Raw genomic sequence first — 19,783 nt, 5'->3', positions numbered from 1 at the left:
CCCAGACAATCTGCATACACATGTGTAAACCTGGTTAAGATCAGCAGAACTTCTGAGATGACCAGCCCAGCAGCACAATAAATAATTGTTTAATATTATAGGCTGCTGAAGTTTTGTGGTGTTTGTTAGGCAGCATCATTGTGGCAAAGATGACTAATAACCTTCTCTGAACCCACAGCAACATTTATTAATTTATTTTTCTTTTTTATGCTTTTAGTGAAAAGGTTTTTAAAAATACAGACATTTTACTCTTTACAGATTGCAGATATAGATACTCCAAAAGAGTTCACTCTATTTTGTTGTTTTATGACACCTCTTACCTCTGATATCATAAGCATTCCTCTCTTGTTGATATTTATAATTTCAAAAGGGGGGCATGGGAGCATGACCTGCTACTCATTCAATGTACAGAAGGACAAAGTGCTCAATTATAAGTTGTATATCTTCTATACATTATTGCATTAGGGAGTCACAAAATTATGTAGCATCATTACAAAGAATACAGGTTAAAAATTAGGAAAATTAGGTAGAAGAAATACATTATCTTCTTGCAGAATGCTCAGGAAGTGCCAAAATGTCCCATGTGGGAAGCTTTTTTTGTGTGTTCATATATATTTGCTTAGCAGTTCAAAACAGCAAGGAAGGTACCAAATAAGTTAAAAATAGCAAACAAGTACTAATTATGGTATATGGGCTTTCTCTTTTGTTTAAATATCTCCAAATAAAATGTGAAATAGAGAAGATATATAATCTTTTATTCCCAGAGCAACATTTAACACAAAAAAATTATAAAGCTTTATACTCTAACACTTCTGAAAGTATTGACAGTCTGACAGGAGGCAACACAGGATACCAGGATAGTTTTATGTCATCTTTTAGGTGAACATGGAATATTCAGATATAAATATCTAGTACATGGTTAGAGTCACATAGATATGGTATACGTTGGGAAAAAGAAGACTTAGAGATATGATTTTGAAGCTATGTTCATAAGAATGAGGCCAAGATAATAATAATCATAACAATAATATTTATTGACCACATATTTTGTGTCTGGACACTTGGAATACAAAGTTAAACAACATAGGCCAGGTCTCTTCTTTCACTGAAAGACATACAAAAAAAATCTAAAACATGAATAAAATGACTACAAATTACAATTAATGCCACAGAAGAAATGAATCAATGGCTGAATCAGAGAATAAATTTGCAAGAGATATTTTAGATATGATGGTCATTTTATCTAAGAAATCCTTAAAGAGAATGCTAAAGAAATATTTCTTCAATAAAGAAATATACCCAACACAAAGGGAGTGGACCATGCAAAGGCCCCAGAGTAGAGAAAAGCTGGAGAGACTTGAAAGTACCACAGGGAGCCATGCTCTGTGAGGCAGTACATGGGGAATGAATGGCAGTGAGTGCATTGCAGGCTGGAGGAGGAAGTCCAGATTCAGGTCCCAAGTCCAGCAGAAAGTTGACTTTTTGGTTCTAGGCAGGAGTGTGACAAGATGTGAGTTATGGTTTATATTTGAGGATGATTTAGGTAGGTATCATTGCTCACATGAACCAGAGTTTTGAGAGCTCTGACAGTTGTTTTCAACCACATTACCTTGAATCTTCTATTTCTGCTCATTATGTTCACTAATGATGATTGGTTGTGTTCGATAACTTGCTGATGGGGAAGTTGGGGTGGTACTTGGTGGTAGTCTGGCTGTTCTCCTATCTTACATAGGAGCCCTTTGGGGAGGTACCTGGTAGCTTATTAGTACTTATGAAAATGGGCCAATGGTGTGCTTTATCACCATCCTTGGGCCTTAGAATCTTAGAGATAGTAGAAAAAAATCCTACTCACTATTTTGTAACACATTTCATAAATAAAATGGAGACTCAGAAATATGAAGCAAGTTACCCAGAGTCACATGAGAGATAATCAAAGAGTTAGTTTCAGTTCTATACTGTCTGACTTAGAAGCCTACATTTGGAACCACAATATTAGTACAGTGTATTCCAAGAATATGTGTTCTCTCAGTGGAGAGTGTAAAATAAAGAACAAAGCGTTGAGGGCTATATTGTTTTTCACACATGCTCAGTGTTCCATCTCTCTACTTTATCTGTCCATCAACTAAACTATTTATTTAGATTACCTGACCTCAAGACCCTGAAAACAATGCAAATGAGAGTCAGAAAATGAAGTAAAATATCTCATACATTTTTCACAGAAATCCTTTTTAAGACTCTTCAATCTTACCATGAAATCTGAAGGATACACAGGAAGTTTCCATTTTTCCAACAGGAAAAGCTGAGATTTTGAGTAATGCTGAGTTGGCAATGCAGAACAGAAGTCATAGTGCCTCCAGAGGAACTGAACTTCTTCAAAGGATCTCTAAGGCTGGGTGTCCTAGAATCCCCCTATTACATTTCCATCCATTTACTTTGAAAATCTACCTTTTCTCTAAAAGCAGGGAAGAGTCTAGCATCAAAAATCATTTAGTTGTTTTCTCTACTTTAAAAGTATAGTACTTTTTCTCTTAAGAAAAAGTATCATTCTATCTTATTTCTAGACCTATCCACATCTGTCTTTCTGGAAACAATGCTTTGTTTGCCCTAATTTGAGCAACTCATTAAAAAGAAAAGAAGAAAAGAGGTTGTAAGAGGAACTGATTGTAGTCAACATTCCCATAATTTGTAAGGTCTTGATTTCTAATCCCACTGCAGAAGGAAACAGTACTTTCTGTTTCAAATTTGGATAATTGAATAGTGACTTATGTGCAAATTGACAGTGATTGTCAAAAAATTTCCATCATATTGATGATTAAAGCAACAAGGCTGATTTAAAAAAAAATAATCTCTCCTTTGCATATTTGGCCAATCACATGAGCTTTTTTTTTTTTTTTTAATTATTTCCCCAGAAACAGGTGGGAAAGCTTTTGTCACCACCCCCCACCCCCATCCCTGCAACTGTTTGTTTTCATTCAAGTAGATTTTCATTGTGGCCATAGATTTAAAAGGCTGTTTAAAATAAAAGCTCTGTAAAATCATGTGAATCGTGATTAAAGTTTGGGCATGCTTATCATTCCTGTTATTAAATTACAATACCAACTAATAGATCTTACTATATTAGCATAAGTACTGTTAGAATACCCATTAGCTAGCCTAAACCTTGTTCTTGAATTAGTTGTTCAAAGTGTTCATTTTGTTCAATTTTATACTGTAACAAATGCCAGAAGTCCTAGATTCTAGTCCTGGAGTTGCCACTAACTAAAGCAAATCACCTGACTTTTCTGGATTTGATTTCCCCAACAGGGAAATTAAGAGACAAAGACCAGATATTTTCAAGGTTGTTTCAAGGTTTAGAATTAAAATTCTAGTATTATAGAAAGAGTGATCATACAAGTTCAGGCTCAGAAATTACCAGAGTTAGGCTGGTTTTAGCTGTAGTAAATTGCAGTGTCTAAGATTAATAAGCACATATATTGAATAGGTACATGAAGGAAATCCTGATTCCCACAAGGATGTAACTAGTTCTTTGCTGACTCTAGGTTGATACCAAGCCTACTAAATAGAAGGGGAAAGGGAGATGTCTTTCTCCATATTGGAAAATGATGGAAGGGGAAGAACCTCTAAACCATTGCTTGGGTTTTATTTCCTCTGTTCCCCTTTTGTCTGTTTGGCCCTCTGTTTTCCGCCCCCATCCCATCAGCACCATACTGATGTAGGAGAACTGTCAGCTGCTGGGAGTTAGTGGCAAGGCTGGGGTTTGCAAATGACCTCACCTTGTTTTGAATTTCTGTTTTCCATCTGCTTTTGGCAAACATTGCTGCATTTTTAATAAGTCAATCTACTTTTAATATAATTGATGAGCATTCCATTCCCTTTCCAGTGCAATACAGAAATTGTTTTATATTGAGGAACAAGGAAGGCTGGCTTCCTTCCCCATTAGGTCCCACTGGTCCCTGCTGCCATTCATAACAAGAACTCTGTAATTTACTTTCTCCTTTATCCCTACTTGGGATCTTTTCCTGTGGCCTTTTTCTCTGGTTTGCAGAGTCAATTCCTCAATAAACCTCTCTCCATCTGTCTCTCTCTCTCTCTTTCTCTCCACTCTATTTCTGGTCAGTACTGTAGGATTAAAGATGTGTATGGGCCAGGGGCCCCTCACTGATTCTTCTCTGGAGGACAGATTATACACGGGGCTGGCATGGGCCAAGGAAGTCAGCCCTCCCATTTGAAGATCTTCCTCATTCCTCTGCTCCTCCTTCCAGTTAGGAGAGAGATAATCAGTTTTAGCTGATCTCAGGGATTCTCCCCATTTGTTTTCTAACTTTTAATTCAAAATCACTTTCTCCTATACTTTTATCTTCAGAAACCAAGCTTTTTAATTGTATTGAGAAGTGAATCTAGGCTTAGCAGGGAAGAATGCTGGAACCTCTAAAAGTTGTGGGAAGGGAGGGGGCGGCATCTTGGACCAACAACTTTATTAGTGCTTATGTTATACCCAGAGAGAATTGGTCCTGTCTTCCTTGTGTTCCAACTGTTTACTGGGAGAATCCAGCCCTGCCACATTTTATTGTGCTTGCATCTACAAAACCTCAGGGTCACCACTCCAACTAAACTTGAAGCTTTGAAGAACAGTGGCCATATAGTTTTCATATTTGTATTCTCCTTAGAACCTACTTAATATTTGGCCTGGAAGACAGCAAATGCTAATGAAGCTAATCATATGTGGAAAGTGAGAAGATTTGTTTCTCTTTATCTCTCCTTCTTCTTCCTCATCTGCCATATCCCACTTCATCTGCGAGCCTTATTTTACCTTCTAATAGCTCTCAAGATTGTCCCTACTTCTTTCTACCACCTGAAAGCCCTTTTTTTCTCTTTTCTGTGTGCTACTTATCCTTCCAGTAACCTTGGCTGGGAATACTTTTGCATCTTTTTGACCTTCCTCCATATCAGGACAATCCCTCCTGTGTGCTCCCCACTGAATCCAGGGTATAGATCTCTCAAAACCCTTACATATTGTGCTTCCATTTTAGGTTTTCCTCTCCAGCTTTCTCTCAATCCTGAGCTCCTTGAAAGGAGAAGTATAGTCCCTGGTAAGTAAAATACAATAGGCAGTCCATAAATGGATTTTAGATGAATGAATAAAATCATTAGATCTATGTTAAGAGGTAGAACTCAGTGCAAAACCTAGATAGTTCATTTCCCAGAGTGCATCTAAGAGTAAATTCTGTTTTGTGCTAAATTTATGGCCTGACAGTTCATTCAACAACGGTTCCCTAGAAAAGCACTGCCACGGGTTTGATTACTTGACATTCGATTTTCATTATCACTCCTGTCTTCATTGGAAATGTCATTCCTTCTGTTCTCTAGAGATCATGCACTAAGTAACTTTATGCCGTTCTGATAAACTCACACAGTTTACAGAGAAGAACTTCTAGTTAGAACCAGAACCAAGAAGTTCATAACCCTACGGATAAAATTGCTCAGAGACCATATAATACGTTGCTATGTACTCATTAATTTCCCCACTCTAAAGAAAACTACTCTGAGTGATGATCGTTTTCTGTAAAATCATTTATGCGCAAGTGGAACAGATACGTACTTGAGAAAAGCAAAGAAAACCTGGGAACACTCCTTTCTTTATATAATTTTAGTCACTGTCCATGACAAGTTTTGCTTTACAAAGAATCTTATTTTGATCTTGTTAGAAATTACTTGGTTGAAAGATGTGAATATTTAAAGGCAAGCATATGTTGAAGAAATACAAAACAATTGTGTATGTGTTCTCACTTGTAGTTTCTTTCTTTTGTAAAGTGAGCATAAGAAACCAGTAGGGAACACTCAGAGAAAAAAAAAATAGATGTATAGTTTGAGTCTTTGCTATGGTTCATTGGGTGTTCTTTTTATTTTTTTCTTCTTTCCCTTGATTAGACTCATATTTAAAACAAACGGCACTTCCCTGAACAACACATACACAAAAATCACTTACATGTGCTTGTATTCTTTTTCTTTATTCCTTATGCTTTGCCTAAAGGGAATATAAATAATGGTTTTGATAATTTATATTATGCATAGTATAAAAGTGACTTTTAAACTCATGTGTAATCTAATATGAGGCTATTTTAAATCACTATTTAGATTTCATTTTCTACACCCTCAAATGAAAACTAACATAACACATGCATTGTTGTGGTTTGAGTTTTATTTCTGCTTAAATTTAGAGACTAATAAATCATAGAAAATCTCAAAGAAGAATTGTTGATGTTCAAGATCCTTGAAGGAGTCCTTTTTCTTTTAATTTTTTATTATGGTAAAATACACATAAAATTTACCATCTTAACATAATTTTAAGTGTATAGTTCAGTGACATTATGTATATTCACATTGTTATGCAACCACTATCATCATCTATTTCAGAAACTCCTTTCATTTTGCAAAATTGAAACTATATATCAATTGAGTTGTGCCTATTCTCCTGCCCCACCCAAGGATCCAAAAATCACCATTCTACTTTCTATCTCAATGATTTTGATTACTTTAGGGATCCTAATGGTGTCTCAAAGGTCCATCAGATTCTTTTCACTTTTTTCAATCTTTTTTCTTTCAGTTTCTCAGATTTAGGTATTTCAATTATTCTAATGTCAATTTTTCTGACATTTTCTTCTGCCTGCCTAAATATACTCTTGAATACCTTTGTTAAAATTTTCATTTTAGTTATTGTACTTTTCAGCTCTATAATTATTATTATAATTTGGTTTCTTTTTGGATTTCTGTCTTTTTACAGGTATTTACATTTTGTTCATACATCATTTTCTTTATTTTTATGTCTTATTTTAATTAACTGAGTACTTTTAAGACTTGTTTTAAAATCTGTCAGATCTGCCATTTTGTCTTTTTCAGGGATCATCTGTTGGGTTTATTTTCTTTATTTTATTTTTATTTATTTATTTTTTTCAACTTTGCACTTATTTTTATTTGTTGAGGGTTTCGTTGTTGTTGCTATTGTTTGGTAATTTGAGTGCAACTGAAATCTTTTTGCCCCAGTGGCTAATGTCTTTTATAATAGTTATTGTTGTTCTTTGGTATGTCTTCCTAAGGGTTTCCCGTGTACCAATTGTATAGCTTAGTAGTCACCTAATAAGTTGAAGAAGCCATTGTATTCAAGTGGGTAAGGCTTCTTTTCTGCCTGGTGATCTATGGGTGAGTTGGTAAGTGCATTTACAGTCACAGCTAATGCTCAAATCTTGATTCATCTTTACTCTTTGCTGTATTCTCTTCTTTACTGCATACTTCCCCATCAGCCATGCATATATGGAGAATTTATCTCAAATTTTCAATGACTCTCATTTCCAGGATTTCCCAGTTAAATTTTTGTCTTGTCTGCCACTTGCCTCAACTGAGACTGCAACTTCAGAATAGCAAAGCTGCAGGTTTTCTCTTTTCATTTTCTAATTTTCACTGGCAAAGCGTGGGTTTACTTCTTCTTCAACACCATATCAAATATGCCCTACCTCTGGCAGAAAAGCTGAGAATTTTTATATCCCTCTCCATTCTGAAAAAAATTAACAGTTTTTTTTTCTTTCTTTTTTTTTTTTAATTTTTTTATTGGTTGTTAAAAACATTATAAAGCTCTTGACATATCATATTTCATACATTAGATTCAAGTTGGTTATGAACTCCCAATTTTACCCCAAATACAGATTGCAGAATCACATCGGTTACACATCCACATTTTTACATAATGCCCTATTAGTAACTGTTGTATTCTGCTACCTTTCCTATCCTCTACCATCCCCCCTCCCTCCCCTCCCATCTTCTCTCTCTACCCCATCCACTGTAATTCATATCTCTCCTTGTTTATTTTCCCATTCCCCTCACAACCTCTTATGTGTAATTTTGTATAACAATGAGGGTCTCCCTCCATTACCATGCAATTTCCCTTTCTCTCCCTTTCCATCCCACCTCATGTATCTGTTTAATGTTAATCTTTTCTTCCTGCTCTTCCTCCCTGCTCTGTTCTTAGTTGCTCTCATTATATCAAAGAAGACATTTGGTATTTGTTTTTTAGGGATTGGCTAGCTTCACTAAGCATGATCTGCTCTAGTGCCATCCATTTCCCTGCAAATTCTATGATTTTTATTGTTGGTTGTTCAAAACATTACAAATTTCTTGACATATCATATGGTTTATTTTCTTTAAATGGGACATGTCTTTATGATTCTTTATATATTTTATGAGTTTGTTGTTGAAAATAGAACATTTGAATCTAAAATTATGGTATCTCAGGAGAGCAAAGTATTCTCTTCCCCAGGGTTTGCTTTGGTTTAGTTCTGTGTTTGACTGTTGTAAGCTTTATCAAGATCAGTATAAACTTAAAATTCATCACGTACCTTTGCTCAGACTCTGTTTTCCATCATATAAGCATTTGCTTTTGAATATCCTAGTCTTTAATGTGTGACTCCCCAGAGTGGGTAGGGGGAGGACAAAATGAAGGGAAAGGAAAGAAAGCTGGCCCTTTAAGTCTCCCAGGGAGTCACTCCAGCTAGAGGGGGAGGGTGATGCAATAATGGGGAGGAGGCTGGTGCCTGCCTCTGTATCTGCATTTCAATGATCAGAAGGTAAATCACTGAGGAGAATACAGATCTCAGTATGTGGATAATAGGGTCTTATTGCCCACCCTGGTTCCCACAAACTGCTATGGTTGGGGTTTTGAGTTTGGGGAATGGGTATCTGCTACCGAGATAATTGTAATTTCCAAAAGAAGGTTCAATTAGTCACCATTAACTATCTGAACCTTCTTTGGAAATTACAATTATAGAGTTAGAAAATTATTACATCAGATAGATTCCGCTGTGCATTTGTTGTCTAAGCTGGGAAGCAAGATTCCTGGTATTTTCTACTCCTCCATCCTCTTCAAATCCTCCTGGAAAGATCTTTTAAATTAAGGAATGTATATAATGTTTCATTGGACAATTGCTTCAAGTTTTATTTCTCATAAATATTAATACATTATACTGAATTGATAGTTTCTTTTCATATTTAGCACCCAAAGAGATATTCCCTTCAAAACCTTTTCAGGATATAACTTTGTGAATTATTTTTCTTCAATATAATCATGAATGAAAACAATCCAAAATTTTTGTCATTTTGATTTTGTTAACTGAAAATGACAAGTAAACTTTAAGAAGAATGTGAAAATGTGCACTATGAACTCATGAGCATATAAAGAGGGAAGATTATGAGGAAAACCTTATGCTTGCAACTCATCTAGGTGGTTAAATAAAAGGCAGTGACCAGTATGGTCTTGTAGCTAAGTAAGGCACAGTTTTAGTTTTGGAACATACTTCATTTCATAGGATTTAATATGTAATTATTGTTTGTATGTAAAATAATTTTTACTTTCTCCCACACATGCTAGAATTATGAACTTTTTTTCCCCTATAAAATAGAAAAAGACACAGCATTATGTAGCAGTTAAATAAAATGTGAATTTTTTTTTTCCCCCGGTATTGGGGATTGAACTCAGGGCATTCAACCACAGAGCCACATCCCCACATTCCCAGCCCTATTTTGTATTTTATTTAGAGACAGGGTCTCATTGAGTTGCTTAGTGCCTCACCATTGCTGAGGCTGGCTCTGAACTCGAACAATCCTCCTGTCTCAGCCTCTAAAGCCACTGGGATTACAGGCATGTGCCACTGTGCTGATAGCAGGCCCGCCCTGGCCCCTGGGGACTCAACCCCCAGTTCTTTGTTATGCATGTCAATGTGGCCAGCTCACAAGGCCATGACGCAGGCTTGCGGTTCCCTGTTTATCTGCCTCGCACATATGTGTCTCGGGAACATCTTGACCTGTTCGAGCCTCCTGATAGGGGACGGTGACGTGACGGTAACCCAAGGACGCAGTTATTACTCTCCCCTCCTCACTTTTGAGTAATTTCCCGCAGCTGTTAAAAAAGATATATAAGGGGAACAAATCTGGCAATAAAGCGCGGGCGCACATGCCCCCTCCTGGATGAAGAACCTTGGTGTCCTGTGTATTTTTAACCCCGACGTCCCTCGCTGGACTCGGCTCCGTTAGCCGGACGCGGCACCACTGCACCTGGTGTGTAATGAGAATCATCTAATTTAAAAACTCAGAAATAATTTTGTCCTAGACTACTAACAGAACAGAGGCATCAGATATTGGTGGTACATAGATTTATTAATGGTAAGACAATGTTTAATCCTAATTCATTTTATTGCTTTGTACTTATATTTAGCAAAGTGCTTTTTTTCTTTAAATGTTCTCTTAGTTATAGATGGACATAATACCTTTATTTTATTTATTTATTTTTGTATGGTGCAGAGGATTGAACCTCACATGTGCTAGGCGAGCACTCTACCACTGAGCTGCAACTCTAGCCCAGCAAAGTGCTTTTGATACATATATCTAATAGGCATTGTGCAAGGTAGTATGTGTGGTTGTGGGCTGAGGGATAAAATTGTGAATGGTTAAAACTTTATTTCCTGTATTCGACTTTCAAAAATCTACATTTTCAGGATGGGGATATAGCTCCGTTGGTACATGTTTGCCTCACATGCATAAGGCCCCAGGTTGAAAACCCAGCACCACACATACACATACCAAACAAACAAACAAACAAACAAACAAAAAAAACCCCACAAACCCACATTTTCCTACATTATTCATTGACATTTCCAAGACATCATTCCAAAATGAATTAAGATTTTGGTTTACCAACTTAAAAACTAGTTCCACAATACATAAAGAAAGTTCAACATTTTCATTTTTAACTTCTGACATTTACAGGTATGAATTATTTATGAAAGCAGAAGATTTCTGTAAATTGAAGTTCTTCTTGTCCTTGTATTGTAGTTGGTATAGAAGATTGGTTTTGTATTCTGAGAATTGCAATGAACAGAAATGCATGGAAAAGTTCATGTAGGTTGAATAATGATAATGATAACTGATAGATGATAATAATAACTAACACCTATCTAGTGCATACTATATTTCAGGCACTCTTTTAAGCACATATGCATATTAAATAGCCCTTAAAACAATCATATGAGGTATTATTATTACTTTCACTGTACATACAAGAAAATTGAAACACAGAATGGTAAAGTAATGTGTCTGAAACTAAATGGCTAGGCTATCGCACAGTGGGGTTTCAATTTTAAGTTGTCTGGCTCTGGAATATGCAATTCATTTTCATGAGGATAACCAGAGACATTTTATAAAACATCAGGTGACTCTGAAATGTGTATTAGTCAGCCTTTCCTCACTATAAATGAAGTATGTGACCAAAGCAAATTAGAGGAGGAAAAGTTTATTTGGGACTCATGACTTCAGAGATTCAGTTCATTGCTATCTGACTCCATTGCTATAGGCCCAACCGGAAGCAGAACATCATGGCCAAAAGGATGCAGTAGAGGAAATCAGCTCATCTCATTGTGGCCAAGAAGAAGGGGTTGGTAAGAATAGTGGGTGGAGTGGGGAAGGATCCACAGGAAAAATGAGCCTTATGGGGCATGCCCCCAGTGAATCATATGTTGCAATCCTATCCCATCTGCCTATAGTTAAAACCAGTTAGTTCATTCAAACTAAGATGGACCGATTAGGTTACAGCTCTCACAATCCAATCATTTCACCTCTGACTATTCCTGTACTAACACAAGAGCTTTTGGGGGATACCACATATCCAAACCACAACAACTTAGAAACCCAAAACCAAAAAGACTCGACTTTTAAATTTTAATTAAATTTGTTTTATTTTGAAATAATTTTAGATTTATAGAAAAGCTGCAAAAATAGTCCAGAGAATTCCTATGTACCCTTCCTCTCAGCGTCCCCTGATGTTAACAATTTATATAACCACAGCACAGTTATCCATCCAGAAAACTGACATTGATACAACTCTATTCAATTTGAATTAAGTGAATTATTTCAATAATGTCTTTTTTTTTCTGGTTCAGGATTCTATCCAGTTTCTCACATTGCATTTAATATTTATGTTTCTTTCGTCTCCTCCAACTGCTATTGTTTTTCAGTCTTTATCTTTTGTGGTCTTGACACATTGTAAGAGTAATTTAGGTTCATTAGTTTTGTTACTTATTGAGTTTCTTGATTTAGATTTGTCTGATGTTTTATTAAAATTATATTAAAATTTCCTATGGTTTAGATATGATTATTCTCCCAGAGGTACATATGCTGGACTCTTGGTTCTCAAAGTGCAGATGCTGAGAAGTGGTGGAATATTTAAGAGGTGGGGCCTATCCCAGTGCAGTGGCACAAGTCTGTAATCCCAGCAGCTCTGGAGGCGGAGGCAGGAGGATCACAAGTTCAAAGTCAGCCTCAGCAACAGCGAGGTGCTAAGCAACTCAGTGAGACCCTGTCTATAAATAAAATACAAAATAGGGCTGGAGATGTGGCTCCGTGGTGGTGGTTGAGTGCCCCTGAGTTCAATCCTGGTACCCCCCCCCACACCACCACACACACACACACACACACACACACACAAAAGAGGTGGGGCCTATTAGAAGGGGATTCTGTCATTGGCTTGCTCTCCTCAGAAGGGACAGTGTAATTCTCCAGGATCATGGGTTCATTCCTATGAGAGCAGGTTGTTATAAAAAGAATGCTCCCGAATTCCCATGGCTTCCAGTCTTACCACATAATCTCTTCCTTTTCTACATGCTCCTGCCATCCCACTCTGTGCTATTGCCAAAGGCTCTCACCAGAGCTGAGCAGATGTTATCCCCACATGAATACAAGGGTTGGCTAGTACTTCCTATATGGAAGGAAATAAGACAGAGCGATTTCTGAGCAATAGTGGTATTCTCTACTGCTTTCTTACTTTAACCCAGCTATCCCATTGAAATTCTATACATGTAACCAAATTCAAATCAAATGCAAATTAAAGGCCATGAATAAGGAACACTTTTTACTATATCTTTAGTAGTGCTCAATCCATTCATAGGATATTAAAATATTAACATTTACTGAGTACTTTGAAGTGCTAGATGTTGTACCAGTTCTCTGCATTAACAAAGAATATATTTGAAAGAAGTTATTTGGAAAATTATATTTACTTAAAAAAAGGAATCATAAATAGTAGGTGTGCACAAAATGAAAAATAAGTAATTACTTTTTTAAGAGGCTCATAAGTAGAGAGTATAATAGATATATTACTTTTTAAAAAGTACATGAGGTAATACATATAAGTGATATAAAATTATAGAAATATTAATAAGGAACTGTGGAGTTTTGTGGAGGAGGAATGAAGTAATTCTGCCTATGAAGGACATGGCTGGTATGAGAGGAAGCCTCAGAAATGAGGTCTTGTTTCCATAAGTCAGAATCCATCTTCCTTGGTGAAAGGGACCTGTGAGGACTTCAAAGTTGAAGCTTAAGTTGATTAAGGACAAAGGTGTAAAAGAGAGTGATGGGATTTGGGAGGTACTGAGAGGCCAAAACCCAGGTTCCATTTTCGAGGGAAGAAGAGTGGGAAAAGCAGAGTGATTGAAATGCTGAGGTCATTGGTGGGAACCAGAATATGATGTGTCTTATAGACCATTCTAAGGAATTTGCCTTTGTCTTGGACATTGGAAATTGTTCAGCAGTTAAACTCAGATTTTTTTTTTTTTTTGGAAAGACAACTAGAGCAAATAAAAGATGGCATGATCCTCATTATTTTCCCCAAAAGGTTATTGAATCACTTGACACCAGCTTTGATCACAAATATTTAAACATACACAAACCCAAACATATAGATCTCATTTCTGGCTCTATTTATCTTAACTTTCTCATATTATTTTGTGGTATTTCTTGTTAGGAAAGAGGCTTTGGGAAAAGGGGGAAGTTGAGTGAGTTTGAATATAATCAAAGACAGTATTCTCACATTCAATATTAAGGTTATATTTTCCCATGTTTGACAATGTTTTATAGAAGAAATGTACCTGGTTTTGGTATAAAACATATGCATGAGTCACACATAAACCCATATGCAATGTGCACTTAACTAATAGAAAACTGATTTGGAATCTCCTTTTCAATTAAATTTAATCTTAAATTCCTTATCAATGTCTTTAGAGAAAGTATAGGATACATTCTTATAAGAACTAACTACTGAACAAATTAGTGTATATATACATATATTTGAATATAGAATTTATTTTAAATATTTTAAGGATAGGATAATTTAAAAAATTATAATTTAAAAAAAATTACTTACAGAATTAGCAGATTTATATTGTGTATATTTCAGAGAACAGGGAACTGTCTACACATTACATAAAATAAAATTAAAATAAAAAATGAATTCAAGCTTGAAAGATGAGTTTATTTACCTAGTTTTAAAATTGTGAACATGAAGAAGAATTGAACATTTGTAAACCACACAATAAGTAGTGTAAATCTGTTAAAAATATTTAGGAAATTCTTTTATTAAAAAAATTTCTTCTTTTTAATGTTAGAATACAAATATTCAAATATGACTATAAAGTGTTTTAAAAAAAAAAGAAACCAGAATGCTCATTTCACCACAAGGATATTAATGAGTAGATTTACCTTTAGGCATGGTTTGAACTAGTGGAAATACTTGAAATTTTTAAATACTTTGAAATGAATTGATCATTTCAACAATAACTGGAACATTAGAATAATGTGTTTATATTGTCTTGGATCTTCTATTGTAGTGGAATATTTGTATAAATGTAAAAGGCATAAGTATCTTATTTTTTACAGAAATTAATAAATCAAGGAGCTGAATGTCTTAATGAAAATGCAGTGTACATTATAAAACACTACTAATTTTATCTTTCTGTACAATTTCAATTAGCTCAAACTTTAATGAGTAGAAAATAAGGCAAAACATATCTCTGGAATAACTTTGAATTAAATTAGGATTCAATGTTATATATTTTTTAGAAGAATGCATAGAATTCTGATGAGAATAGTCCTTTGGATTAAGCAAATAAAAATTTAGTCAGATTGATGATTTCTGATGTATGAGATGAAATCTATGAGATATATATGTATCAATATGTAGGATTATTGGGGTGGAAATTCAATATTTAAAAATGTTTTTAGGCTGCTGCATTGATAGTTTTTTGGCAATTGAAGAGATGTTAGATCAACACTTTTTTTATTCTGGGGTCTCAATCATTTGCTTGATTAGTGACTTTAAAGGAAATTTTTTTAATTAGCAGCTGTGAACAATTCTATAACTGAATTGTTTTAAATCAGTGAAATCATGCTTTGATGGAGGGAATGCTAATGCCTAGTGTTCTGAACCATTATGCAAATTACAGCTGGGGGAAATTTTAGAAAGATCAATGAAAACAATGAGTAGATTCTCTTGGACCCACTGAATGTAGGAGAGATAATACATATGTTAATTTTTTAATTTATAGATTCTTAAACAGGGCAAACTTAATTGGATCACCCATTCGGTCAGTAATCACAATATTCTAAAGAGAGAATCCATGACATGCCTCTTTTGCTTACATTGATCCAAAAACTGTCTCTGTGTAATTGTATGTAATTTTCACTGATATGGAAATATGAGTTTGAAAGGATTGAAATAGACATTGATTATGTTTCTTCTGATGTAATACATGTAAAAATGACATCTGAAACTCATCTTTATCTGTCCTCTTCCAAAAGAGGAGCAATGAGTCACAACATGTTGTATTGGAGAGCTCTGGTGCCCACCTGGGATAAAGCCATTGACTCAGGAAATCACTGCCCAGAGATGTGGGATTGTCTGGGAGAACAATTCAAATATAAATACCTAAATACCATGAAGTGGAAAAAAAGTGATATAGGAGAAGGTCATAAGGTGTTCTGTGCCGTCATAATCCTAAACCTTGTGCCTGTCATCTTATGTTGCAGTGTTAACATGCATGCTGTAAAGTCTCATGTTTATTCTCACCAATAGAAAAATGTCTCATATTGTTAACCTTAACTCCCACTACTATAATTTAGAACATTTTAAGCCAATTTCCTCTTATTTGGTTCCAAACATAGAAGAATAGCTAATTAAGAGTTTATGTGCAATAATTCATTAGATTTCCTTTTCCATGATACCTAAAAGAACATGACTTTGTTTTCATTTTGTTTTGACCAACACACATTTCCTGCCTATTTCTTAAGGATGTTGAAAGGATTCACTAATTAGTACACATAAGATTTTTTTTAATGTACCATAGAAGAAAGTTAATACATATAAACACATAATTTCACTGGGAATAGAAATTAGGAATTGAATGGCACTTATGTGTGAATATGATTACATTGTCCATTTTAGATATCAAAGTTGTGGGATATGGAGATTTATATAAGCAAGAGTGAGATAAAGCCTGTAATTCTCTGTGCCTTTAAAGGGTAACTCACATTTATTTCAAGGATATTTAAATGATACTTGGATTATTTTCCCCTCAGACACAATTCAGTCTTATTTTTTAAATATTGTTAGAATATTGTCTCACATACACAAAATCAGAAACATGTGCTTTAGGGCTAATAGCATTGCAGTTTTGAAAGGTCAGCTACAAACTTTACATAAAGCTTGGTTAATTTAAAATGAAATAGAAACAGCTGTTGTAAGGAATGCAGTATATAAGCTCTCATTCAAGGTTATATTGTACTTCTCTTATTAATTTTAATTGTTTTTTAGAGAAAGAACTTATTTAAAAAATAAAATAAAACCCTTTTCTGTAACTGTTCTGTAACTAGAATAAAATAGTGTGTAAAATCATAAAACTCATTAGTGGCTTTTTTCCCTCTTTTGTAGAAAGGAGTATAGATTGCTTTTTATGCAATAGGGTTATAAGCATATAGGAAAAACCAAACTGTTTTTCCTACTCTCCACTCTTTACACTCACACCCTCACTGAACACTCTTGACACCAAATATATGGCACCAAATGCTGTTTTATTCCCCACATACAAGCAATTCTCTGGTAGATACTCCAGTGGACACCAGCAGAGTGTCCTCGAGTTCTATTCAATTTTGACAGTCTCTACCTGGAGACAGGGTCAGATCCCACAGGTTGTAGGCTCTCCACTTCAAATACCAGTGACACACAGGTCATGACTTGTGTTTTTGATCTACTTGATATAGGTCAAGGTTCCCATGACACCCTTCTGTTTGGATTCTATTAATTGGCTAGAGGGGCTTTTACCACTCAGAGAAACACTGCACTTATGCTTAATAAGTTTATTGATAAAGGATATAATAAAAAATGTAGATGAAAAGTCAGATGAAGAAATACGTAGGGTGAGGTCTGGAAGAGCCCCGAATGCAGAGTGGCTGTCCCGGTGGCGTAGGGATTCACTGCTCTCCCTGGACACAGATGTTCACCATCCCCAAATCTCCCCAATTTTCACATTTCAAGGATTTTTATGGCGGCTTCCTAATGTAGGCATCATTAATTATTAACTCCATTTTTAGCTTCTTTCCCCTCACCGGAGAATGGAAGATTGGGCTGAATGCTTGAAGCTTATAATTATAACTTGGTCTTTCTGTTGACTCGTCCCAGCTAGGTGCTTATCAATAATTTAAAAAAATGTTTCTATCATCCTGGAAATTCCAAGGAATTTTGGAGCTCTGTGTTAGGAACTGGGGTCAAAAAGAAAAGATTAACATAAAACCCTGTGTTATCCTTAAAGAAAACAAGAACATTTTCCATGAAATACCCCTTTCTATTGCCAAAACCTTGCCAAATTAAGGGAAGAATTAGAGTGAACTTGGATCAGAATTTCTGGATAAATATTATATTGGGGGATGCTTTCTCTTTCTCATATGTTTGCAAATAGAGCAAATTAGTGTCAACTGTAGGAACTGCTTTTTTGCACATGTGCCAGGACAGATTCTCCTTAGAATGTTGGTCATAGAAAGAACAAAGCAAACTAAGCAAACTAATGATGTCACTGCTTCTGTAGCCTATCTTACAAACCCTTCTCCCTGTAGCAACTGGTGCAGAATTGAGACCACTGTACAGAAGATAAGTGCCACTCATCTTGCAGGCCACCACTGTTCAATCTCAGGATGGAGATGCTATTTGGCAAAGCATCATGAAGGATGGAGGTGATACTTGTCCAGACCATTCTACTGGACATTCGCTATTAGCACCATTAAACTTTATGTCTTGTGTGCCATCTCTGGGTATTGTCTTTGATCTCGTGTCAACCAGTATCTCACTGCCCTAGCTCAACTGGCCTGTGACTCTGACACACAAACATAATCCTATCTACAAGAGGTCTCAGGAACTGGAACAGAAACCAAACATTAGAACAAAAGGTTCTCCTCTCCTAAACAAATTACCAAGAATTTTAGGAGCACTAAGCCAGTGACTCGAGGCAGAGACCAATATGTCTATTTCTTACTATTCCACAGCAGATTATTATAAATCCATTTATATATTCAATAATATTTTCTTCAGAATAGATAACAAAAAAATGACTGAGCATTGTATTTCAAACTTTAAGATTTCAGGATTGCTTTGAAGTAACTGAAGGAAGTTACATTGCTTTTTTTTTTCTGTTTAATACACTCTTTCTTACTACCTATCATTGGAGATTAATTACAAACACCTCCATTAGGAAAGACTGTATAGTATCAAGACAAGTATAACATGGTCTTCATTCTCTAGGTCCTTCCACAAGATGACAAATGGTCATTTCACTGTGGAAAGAGCTTGTTGGAAGAGCATACAATTTGATGCTGATACTTGTGAATCTGAAAGATCTGAAAGGAAATATCTAAAGTAGTATGTGTTTTTTTTTTTTTTTTCACTGACTGTGTTTTTTCACTGACTATGATTTCTTTTGTTTTTGTCTTTTGTTTCAGAATTTTTCTCCATAATGCAAATCATCATAATTTAGTTTGTGTGCATTTATCCTTGTTATAGACTGAATTTTTGGATTTCCCAAAATTCATATGTCAATGAATTCCGAGTCATGGTTTTGGGGAGATGATTAGGTCATAAAGGTGCAGAGGGCTTCTTAGCCTTTCCCATCTAATGAAAGGATAGCCATTCATGAAGCAGGGAGTGGGTCCTCACCAGACACCAAATCTGTTATGTCCTTTTTCTGGATTTCCTAGCTTCCAGAAATGTAAGAAATATATATTTTTCTTTATTAGCCACCCAATCTAGTATATTTTCATGTGGAAGACCGGAAGAACTAAGATAATCCTGTTAGAGTTTCACAGACATTTTGAAATTATTTTATCAGTTTTTTAATATTTTATGACAACTGTTTTTCCAATATATTGTTATGGTTTAGATATGAGTTGTCCCCAACAGCATGTGAAAGACAATGCAAGAAGGCTCAGAAGTGAGATGATTAGATTCGAGAGTTGTAACCCAATCACTGGATTAATCCACAAGTAGGGATTATCTGGGTCATAATTGAAAGCAAGTAGGGTGTGACTGGAGGAGATAGGTCACTGGGGGCATGACTTGGGAGTTTTTATTCTGTCACTGGTGAGTAGAACTATATGTCTCTGCTTCCTGGTGCCATGTCCTGAGTTGCTTTCAACCACCACACCCTTTTGCCATGATGTTCTGCCTTACCTTTTCCCAGAGCTATGGAATTGAACGTCTGGGCACAGACTGTTGATACCATGAGCCAAAGTAAATATTTCTTCCTTTTATTATTCTTGTCAGGTATTTCAGAGTGACAAAAAGCTGACTCAAACTGAAATTGGTACCAGAAGTGTGGTTGTTGGTGTGACTAACCTGATCATGTGGTTCAGAAGCTTTTGGAGCTACTTT

General features: G+C 35.5%; 1 long non-coding RNA gene across 1 annotated transcript; it reads left to right on the top strand.

Annotated features, from left to right (window-relative positions):
• The first annotated feature begins 9,704 nt into the window (after positions 1-9,704).
• Positions 9,705-18,083, top strand: LOC114092789 (uncharacterized). The gene is made up of 3 exons (XR_003582809.2): positions 9,705-10,206; positions 11,393-11,477; positions 17,977-18,083. It is a non-coding gene; the product is annotated as an uncharacterized lncRNA (long non-coding RNA).
• The last annotated feature ends 1,700 nt before the right edge of the window (positions 18,084-19,783 follow it).

This window comes from Marmota flaviventris, chromosome 7 (genome assembly GCF_047511675.1).
Source record: "Marmota flaviventris isolate mMarFla1 chromosome 7, mMarFla1.hap1, whole genome shotgun sequence".
Classification (NCBI taxonomy): Eukaryota; Metazoa; Chordata; class Mammalia; order Rodentia; family Sciuridae; genus Marmota; species Marmota flaviventris.
The sequence above is the reverse complement of the archived record's forward strand: the minus strand, read 5'-3'. Positions and strand labels throughout refer to the sequence as shown.